The 9,517-nt window shown below is 40.7% G+C and overlaps 1 pseudogene; it reads left to right on the forward strand.

Annotated features, from left to right (window-relative positions):
- The first annotated feature begins 2,668 nt into the window (after positions 1–2,668).
- On the forward strand, positions 2,669–9,300 carry LOC145632891 (uncharacterized; annotated as a pseudogene).
- The last annotated feature ends 217 nt before the right edge of the window (positions 9,301–9,517 follow it).

Genomic DNA, 9,517 nt, shown 5'->3' on the forward strand with positions numbered 1-9,517 from the left:
AAAAATAATATTTTTAATTACAGAAATCAAAAAATATATTTTTGTATAGTAATAATGTAGGCGTCGCTCGAAGTGCGCCTACGTTAAAAGCATGTGGTGAATATGCTTGGCACTCATAGGAAGTGGGAATTGACAATACGATTAGGGACAAATAAAGTAGGGAGCCGCCAACAAGTTTTTAAGGAACTTGTAAACCGTTCACGGATCATAAAAGGCAACCACGAATAAGGGACAACGAAGGCAACAACGATTGACCCGTAAAGGTTACACCCCATTCATAATCCATGAGATTACTAACTCCATATGGTTCGGAACCACGAAAGGAGGATCGGGGATGATGGTACGAAGTGAGTCATGGAGTCACATTCGCCCGTATTGGCCTCTACTCGATTCTTATTGACGCGGGTGCATGGAACTTAGTGGAAGAAGTGGAAGACATGCCACGTGTCATGACACAAAGTAGGGCCAAGCTCCTTGGAGGTCACCTTTCGGGGCTAACCATCATCACACTTGAAGAAAAGAAGCTTATCAATATATGATGCAGCTACTTCATTCAGCCATATCTCCTTCGTTACAAGGAATTTTTAGGTGATTGAAGTTGGAGGTGAAAGTAGAGTTCAATAGCTTTCCAACTACTGGTCACATGCCAAATTTGAGCGAGAAACAAAGATGTTATGAACGTTTGAAGTTGAGCTGTCCAGGAGCAGGGCAGTTCGGCCGAACCTACACTGTGGTTCGCCCGAACTCCCAGGCAGTTTCAGAGCTGATTTTTGCATCTTTGCAGGAGTGGCCGAACTCAAAAAGTTCGACCGAACCTACCCACAAGTTTGACCGAACTTACCTAGAGTTCGGCCGAACCTTTTCCCGTTTTTCTGCCTGGTTGTGCGAACTATTTAAGTTGTTTTAAGACGTTTTTGCATATTAATTTTTGTTCAACTTTGTAATCAAGAGACTTTCACTGTCTACCATAATCTTTGTGATTATCTTTCTTTCTTTGTGATTGCATCCCTTGTAATCTTTGTGGTTACACCTTAATCTTAGCTTTACTTGGTGTTGGCTTTGATTAAGACCCCTATTTCATCTATCTTTGTGAATTTGAGATAGGTTATCTTGGTTTGTTGGTTTGAACTTGTTGTTACTTGATTTCTCCTCCCTTTTACTTGTCTTTCCTTGGTTATTTCATATCATTTGGTATCAAGAGCCTAGGTTATTATCCGAGAAAGATCCTACCTTTTTTTATTTTCTCTTTCCCCCTCTCAAAAGATCTCATCTTTTCCCACAAAAATTTGAAATTTTCCTCAAAAATACAAGCTTTCTATCTTCAAACATGGGTGATAGATACTATTATGAAGATGATGAAGGTTACAATGAAAACTCTAGATTGGATGCTCTAGAAAGGAAGTTTGATAGACTTCTTGAGGTCTTGGAGAATAGAAGAAGTCCTAGAAGGAGGAGGAGCCCTAGTGAAGAAGATGACTCTCACTCTCCTCACCGGAGAAGGGAACACCGCCAACGACACTATGAGGACAACCGTGACCGAGACATCAAGTTGGAATTTCCGGACTTTGAAGGTAATCTTGATCCCAATTCAATGAATTTCTTGATTGGGTTAGAAGTATGGAGAATGTGCTTAAATATAAGGGTTATAATGATGAAAAACGTTTCAAATTGGCCATCCTTAAACTCAAAAAATATGCTTCTTTGTGGTATGAGAACTTTAAGAATCGTAGGAAGAAAGATGGAAAATCAAAAATCACTTCTTGGGAGAAATTGAAGAAACATATGAACAAGGCTTTTGTGCCTAGAGATTATTTGCAAGATTCTTATCTTAAATTGAACTCTCTTAAGCAAGGAACTATGTCGGTAGAGAAGTATACTAGGGAGTTTGAAAAACTTTCTATCATGAGTGGAGTTGAGTTAGCACCGGAGCATAAGATTGCTAGGTATATTGGTGGTCTTGAAAGAAAGCTTGGGCAAAAGGTTGATGTGCATGCCCATGGAAGTTTTGATCAAGTGGTGCAAGTGGCTTTGAAGTTTGAGAAGTATGACAAGGTGAGTAGTGCTAGTGGGTATCCTAAGCCTACCTTCAAGAATTCTTTTGCTCCAAAGGGTGAGACAAGCAAGCCCATTGTCAAAGATGACAAAGGAAAGGCTCCCAGGCATTTTCCTAACAAAGATGATCACAACAAGATGGGAAATCGAAAGACTTGCTACAAGTGTAGAGGCTATGGACATTTTGCTAATGAGTGTCCAAATAGTAGAGCTATGATGATTCGTGAAATGGATGATGATGAGTACGAAGATGAGAAGAGGGATTTTGGTGACCTTATATATGATGAGGAGGATGAAATTGTAGTTGACGCCGATGAGGAGAGCACTTCACTCCATTTCCACCCCTTTAGCGGAAGAGCAAAGGGAAAACATCTTCCAAACTCGATGCACCATCAAGGATCGGGTTTGCAATCTTATCATCGATAGTGGCTCTTGCACTAATGTGGCTTCAACAACATTGGTGAGCAAGCTCAATCTTGAAACTACCGATCATCCTACTCCCTACAAGCTTCAATGGCTTAACAATCACAATGAGGTGAAGGTAACGAAACAAACTCTTCTTTCTTTCTCAATTGGCAAGTTATATAAGGATGAGGTGCTTTGTGATGTATTGCCTATGGATGCTTGTCATGTATTGCTTGGTAGAACTTGGCAATTTGATAGAGATTTGATGCAAAAGAACACTTATTCATTCATGATGGATAAGAAAAAGATTGTACTCAACCCCTTGTCCCCCACCATCAAACACAAAGAACCCTTGGGTACGGGAAACACAATCAAAGAGAACCTTCTCATTGGGGAAAATGAGATGGGAAAGGAGATAAATCAAGGACACATTGTCTTTATTTATCTTCTTAGGGAAACACAAGAGAGTGAGCGAGAGAACCCAATCCACCCCCTTGTCAAGGAAGTATTGGTTGAGTACCATGACGTTTTCCCCGATGATCTCCCACCCGATTTGCCACCTATTAGGGGAATTGAACATCAAATAGATCTTATTCCCGGATCACAAATCCCTAATAGACCGGCTTATAGGTGTACCCCCGATGAAGCAAGAGAGCTTCAAAGACAAGTTGGTGAGTAGATTGAAAGAGGATTTGTAAGGGAATCTCTTAGCCCTTGTTCGGTTCCGGCTCTTTTGGTTTCGAAAAAGGATGGTACATGGAGGATGTGTGTGGATAGTAGGGCCATCAATAACATCACCATCAAGTATCGTTTCCCTATTCCCCGACTTGATGATATGCTTGATGAGTTACATGGTTCCAAGGTGTTTTCGAAGATTGACTTGAGGATGGGGTACCATAAAAGTCGTATGCGTGAAGGAGATGAGTGGAAGACCGCTTTCAAGACAAAGCAAGGCTTGTATGAATGGCTAGTTATGCCATTTGGGCTCTCTAATGCTCCTAGCACTTTCATGAGGCTCATGAATGAGGTACTTCGCCCATTCATTGGTAAATTTGTTGTTGTTTATTTTGATGACATACTTGTTTATAGCAAATGTGAACTTGATCATGCTAAACATTTGAGGCAAGTATTTGAAACATTTAGAAGTACGCGAATTTTTGCCAAGTTGGAAAAATGTACTTTTATGGTGGATAGTATTGTTTTTCTTGGTTACGTTATTTCAAATGTAGGGATCTCAATGGACCTTAGTAAAGTGGAGGCCATTCAATCTTGGCCTACTCCTACTACTCTCACTCAAGTTAGGAGTTTCCATGGTCTAGCTTCCTTCTATCGAAGGTTTGTGAAGAATTTTAGCATTATTTTGGCCCGGTGACCGAATGCATGAAGAAGGGTACTTTTGAGTGGACACCATCGGCTCAAAGGGCTTTTGAGAACCTCAAGAAGAAGTTGTGTGAGGCTCCAATCTTAGCTCTTCCGAATTTTGATCAACCCTTTGAAGTTGAATGTGATGCTAGTGGGGTCGGAGTTGGAGCGGTTCTTGTGCAAGGAGGGAGGCCAGTTTCCTATTTTAGTGAGAAGCTTGGTGGAGCAAGAATGAGATATAGTACCTATGACAAGGAGTTATATGCTATTGTAAGGGCTCTTGATCATTGGTCACATTACTTGAGGCCTAGACCATTTTTACTACACTCTGATCATGAATCTCTCAAGTACATCAATGGTTCTCATAAACTTAATGCAAGGCATGCCGAATGGGTTGAATTCCTCCAATCATTTAATTTCTCTTCTAAGTACAAGGAAGGGAAGAGCAATGTTGTTGCCGATGCTCTTTCTAGGAGACATTGTATGATCACTATTCTTGATGCAAAGTTTTTAGGGTTTGAGTTGCTTAAAGAGTTGTATCACGATGATGAGGATTTTGGTGGGTTGATGAAGAAGTGTGACGAAGGGGTCGATGGCTCTTTCATGGTGCAAGAGGGTTTCCTTTTCAAGGGAAACAAGCTTTGTGCTCCGAAATGCTCTCATCGACGGTTGCTTGTTAAAGAAGCTCATCAAGGAGGGCTAGCCGGACACTTTGGGGTTGCGAAAACATATGACATTCTTCGAGAGCATTTTTATTGGCCCAAGATGTTTGGTGATGTGCAAGATGTGATAGCTCGTTGTGGGGCTTGTCACAAGGCTAAGAGTCAATTCCGTGAAGGACTCTACTCTCCTCTTCCGGTCCCTAGTCACCCTTGGGATGATCTTAGCATGGATTTTGTGGTTGCTCTCCCTCGCACTCAAAGGCAAAATGATTCCGTGTTTGTTGTGGTTGATCGTTTTAGCAAGATGGCTCACTTCATTCCTTGCCATAAGACCGATGACGCTTCTCATGTGGCTACCTTATTCTTTAGAGAAGTGGTGAAGCTTCATGGCATTCCAAAAAGTATTGTGTCGGACCGTGATCCTAAATTCTTGAGCTACTTTTGGAAGACTTTGTGGAAGTTAGTGGGAACCAAGCTCTTGTTTAGTACCTCTAGTCACCCTCAAACCGATGGCCAAACCGAGGTGACTAATCGTACCATGTCCACCGTTCTCCGAGCTATCATTAGCAAACACATGAAAGATTGGGATCTTAAGCTACCTCAAGTTGAATTTGCTTACAACCGCTCTCATTGCATAGCTACCGGAAAAACACCATTTGAAGTAGTGTATGGTTTTAATCCCCGCCTACCACTTGACTTGTTGCCTAGTATCCCTCAAGAGGAGTTGAGCTTTGAGGCAAAAGATAGAGTTGAAACGATGAAAAGGCTTCATGAAGATGTCAAGAAGAGAATTGAGAAGACAAATGAGAGTTACAAGGCAAGGGCAAACAAATTCAAAAAGCCAAGGGAATTCAATGTAGGTGATCTTGTGTGGCTCCATCTTCGGAAGGAAAGATTCCCGGCTAAGAGAAAGAACAAGCTCATGCCAAGATCCGAAGGCCCTTTTGAAGTTGTGGAAAGAGTTGGACCTAATGCTTATAAGCTCAAACTACCGGGAGACTTTGGTGTTCATGCTACCTTTAATGTTGGTGATCTTGTTCCTTTTCTCTTTGAAGATGATATTGGTGATGATGATCCGGAATTGAGGGCAATTCCTTTTGAAGAGGAGGGGTTTGACGCGGGTGCATGGAACTTAGTAGAAGAAGTGGAAGACATGCCACGTGTCATGACACGAAGTAGGGCCAAGCTCCTTGGAGGTCACCTTTCGGGGCTAACCATCATCACACTTGAAGAAAAGAAGCTTATCAATATATGATGCAGCTACTTCATTCAGCCATATCTCCTTTGTTACAAGGAATGTTTAGGTGATTCAAGTTGGAGGTGAAAGTAGAGTTCAAGAGCTTTCCAACGACTGGTCACATGCCAAATTTGAGCGAGAAACGAAGAAGTTATGAACGTTTGAAGTTGAGCTGCCCAGGAGTAGGGCAGTTCGGCCGAACCTACTTTGTGGTTCGCCCAAACTCCCAGGCAGTTTCAGAGCTGATTTTTGCATCTTTGCAGGAGTGGCCAAACTCAAAAGATTCGACCGAACCTACCCAAAAGTTCGACCGAACTTACCCAGAGTTCGGCCAAACCTTTTCCCGTTTTTCTGCTAGTTTGTGCGAACTATTTAAGTTGTTTTAAGACATTTTTGCATATTAATTTTTGTTGAACTTTGTAATCAAGAGACTTTCACTCTCTACCATAATCTTTGTGATTATCTTGCTTTCTTTGTGATTGCATCCCTTGTAATCTTTGTGGTTACACCTTAATCTTAGCTTTACTTGGTGTTGGCTCTGATTAAGACCCCTATTTCATCTATCTTTGTGAATTTGAGATAGGTTATCTTGGTTTGTTGGTTTGAACTTGTTGTTACTTGATTTCTCCTCCCTTTTACTTGTCTTTCCTTGGTTATTTCATATCACTTATATTGAAAAGCATTCATGTGATCTCAAAGGCATACAAACAATAATTCAATTCGCTTCAAACTATTATTTAACTAAATTGGTTTAAGATTAATGCACACATTATTCTAAAAATTTGGTGATCACTTGAATTTATAATAAGATTAAAAGGGATCCTAAACCGATTGTCCAAATTATCTTATTAGTCGTGATTTTCAATTACATATTCCCTTTAAACATGCAATATGGTGATCAAAATAAATAAAATAGAATAAACATTAATATTAAAACCAATTTAATCATAATTCCAACAACATAAAATTGTTGGAAAAATAATAATAACAAAAGGAACATGATCCTTACTTTGAATCTGTTTGTTTGCAACTACAAAATAATAAACGAGTTAGTAACTTTAAGGAAATAATAAAACAATAACTAAATTAATTTAGATGAAATGAGGTTGATTTTGGGGCCAAACCCTCAAACGATTCTACCTTTCATGCCTTGGCTTAAGGACAGAACCTCGAGTAAAATATGGACTCCTTTGAGTGCTTGAAGAAGGTATTTTGAAGTGAAAAGGGTAGGCTAGTGTTTAGGTTAATAACATAGAAGAGAGAAAATAAGAATAATAGAATTCTCGTTGCCCCGTACATCAGAAATGGGGGGGGTATTTATAGGGAAATGTGCTGAGGTAGCACACGGAACCCTAAAATGATAAAAACCCTAAAAAATTATCCCGTGACACGGTTAGACTGTACCGTGACACGGTTAGACAGTACCGTCAGACGGTACATATTCCCGTGACACGGTACAGTTTTGGAGTGACGCGGGAAATTTTCAGAAAACGGAATGAAAAACGCGTTAAGGGTTTACGCGGAAAGGACACGGAACATCCCGTGTCACGGCAGACCTCCCGTGTCACGGGAAGTCCCACCGTCAGACGGGAAGAGTTCCCGTGACACGGTCAGACTGTACCGTGACACGGTCAGTTCCAGTCCATTTTTCCGTCTAAATTCATTTTTAACCCTAATTTCTTTCGGCTTTTTAAGTGCCGATTGATAATTTTGGGCTTTTTTCTGACTTTTATTATTCGGGCTAAAATAAGAAAATAATAAAATAAAAATAAATAAAATGTTTGGGCAAAAATAAATAATAAAATAATAAAATAAAAAAGGTTTGGGTTTAAAATTAATTAACAAGCTTGGGCTAAAATTAAAACTATGTTTTTACCAAACACCAAGACTAATCCATGGACCTTTAAAAAATATGAATTTAATAAAATACGATTTTTTAAGCACTCTCGGGATTAAATACTAAACCCGACCAACAGTGGCGGTGAAAGGTTATTTAGCATCGGGTTTGGTTTTGGGGAGACATTTTTAGGTGTCTACAGAAGCCCCCACTTTGACTGAGTTTGCAGAAACGTCAGTTTCGAAAACGATAGTCAAAGTAGCCGATAGGGACGGAGAATGATTTAAGACGTTCTGCGACCCTAAATCATTCTGTGCACGCCGATACCTGCAGAAAAATGTTAATTCCACAGATAAAAGAGTAAAGGGATAGAATACGTATCTGGCACCAGTGTGTCGGTGACAAACGAGTATGGCAGCTTCCTAATCTTGAAGGAATCTACCGAGTGACATTGGTTGAAACGCTTTCCATGCTTGAGAAAAGCCGACTGAAGAGTTTGGCAGTTTTCTAAGCCTGAAGAAAACTACCGGATAATACCTTCCATGCCTGAGGAAAGTCGACGAACGAATTTGGTGTCATTCTATGCTTGAAGAATTCCACCGATGATGCTTTCCATGCTTGAGGAAAGCCGATAAAGGAATTTTTGTGGTTTTCTATACTTGAAGAAAAATCCACTGATGATGCTTTCCATGCCTGAGGAAAGCCGACTTGGCGGTTTTCTATACTTGAAGAAAAATCCACCGATAACGCTTTCCAAGCCTGAGGAAAGCCGACTTGGCGGTTTTCTATACTTGAAGAAAAAATCCACCGATAACGCTTTCCAAGCCTGAGGAAAGCCGACTTGGCGGTTTTCTATACTTGAAGAAAAATCCACCGATAACGCTTTCCAAGCCTGAGGAAAACCGATTTGGCGGTTTTCTATACTTGAAGAAAAATCCACCGATAACGCTTTCCAAGCCTGAAGAAAGCCGACGATTGCTGAAAATTGATAAGTGTATGGTGGTTCGATTATCCCCGAACGTGGGCCGCAGATGATTCACAACTTTAAGCCGATTATCCGACCATATTAAATGCTTAAAATGCCAAAAAAATAGGCTTTGACGCTTGCCAGGGGTAAAATGGTAATTTTAGTCCCCCTTAAATATCAGTTGGGATTTTCCGCGTAACTGTAGCGAAAAATAATCGCCCAATAAACTCGGAAAATCAGTCAAACTAGTCAAAAAGCAAAGAATATTCCCTGACCAAGCACAGTTTTGCCGCGCCACGTCAGCAGGTTCCCGTGACACGGTCAGGGCTTCCCGTCAGACGGGACTAGTATCCCGTTTCAGGGACTCCCATTTTTTCTTTTTCTTTTTTTTTTTCTTTCCGTTGTTTGAATCAGTCAAAGCAACGGTCACTTTTTCTCTTTTTTGTCCTTTTCTATCTTTAAATTCGTATGCTTGCTTTCACATTTCACCATTTCACATTTCTTCTTCATACTTGCTTTCACACTTCACCATTTTTGCTTCTTGCTTACAAAAAATTGTTGCGCCACGCTTAGAGTTAACCGCCGACCGTTGAAGCTCACCGTGACACGGTAACGGCGACCGTGACACGGTTAGTCTACAGATCTGATTTTTTTTCTTCTTTTTTTTTGTTTTGCTGCGGTTTATTGCTGCTGTTCTGCGCTGCTTCTGTCTGCCGTTGCAGTTTCTGTTTCTTTCCCGGAGCTTCCGCCCAAATCGTCGGAGCTCCGTCAGTCTTGAAGGTCGCCGTGACACGGGACTGCTTCTCCGTGTCACGGTTAGTGCTGACCGTGTCGCGGCAGTCGCGCTGGTGGCCGGAAATTTTTTCGAGTTTTGGAGTTCGAATTTCACCAATTTTACTGTAATTTCTCGATCTTCTCCTCATTTTCGACCCTCTACAAACATTCATGTAAGTTTCCTTTGATTTTTGCTTTGAATTTGCTTCACATAAACAATT

This window comes from Chenopodium album, chromosome 5 (genome assembly GCF_948465745.1).
Source record: "Chenopodium album chromosome 5, dcCheAlbu1.1, whole genome shotgun sequence".
NCBI classification, from domain to species: Eukaryota; Viridiplantae; Streptophyta; class Magnoliopsida; order Caryophyllales; family Amaranthaceae; genus Chenopodium; species Chenopodium album.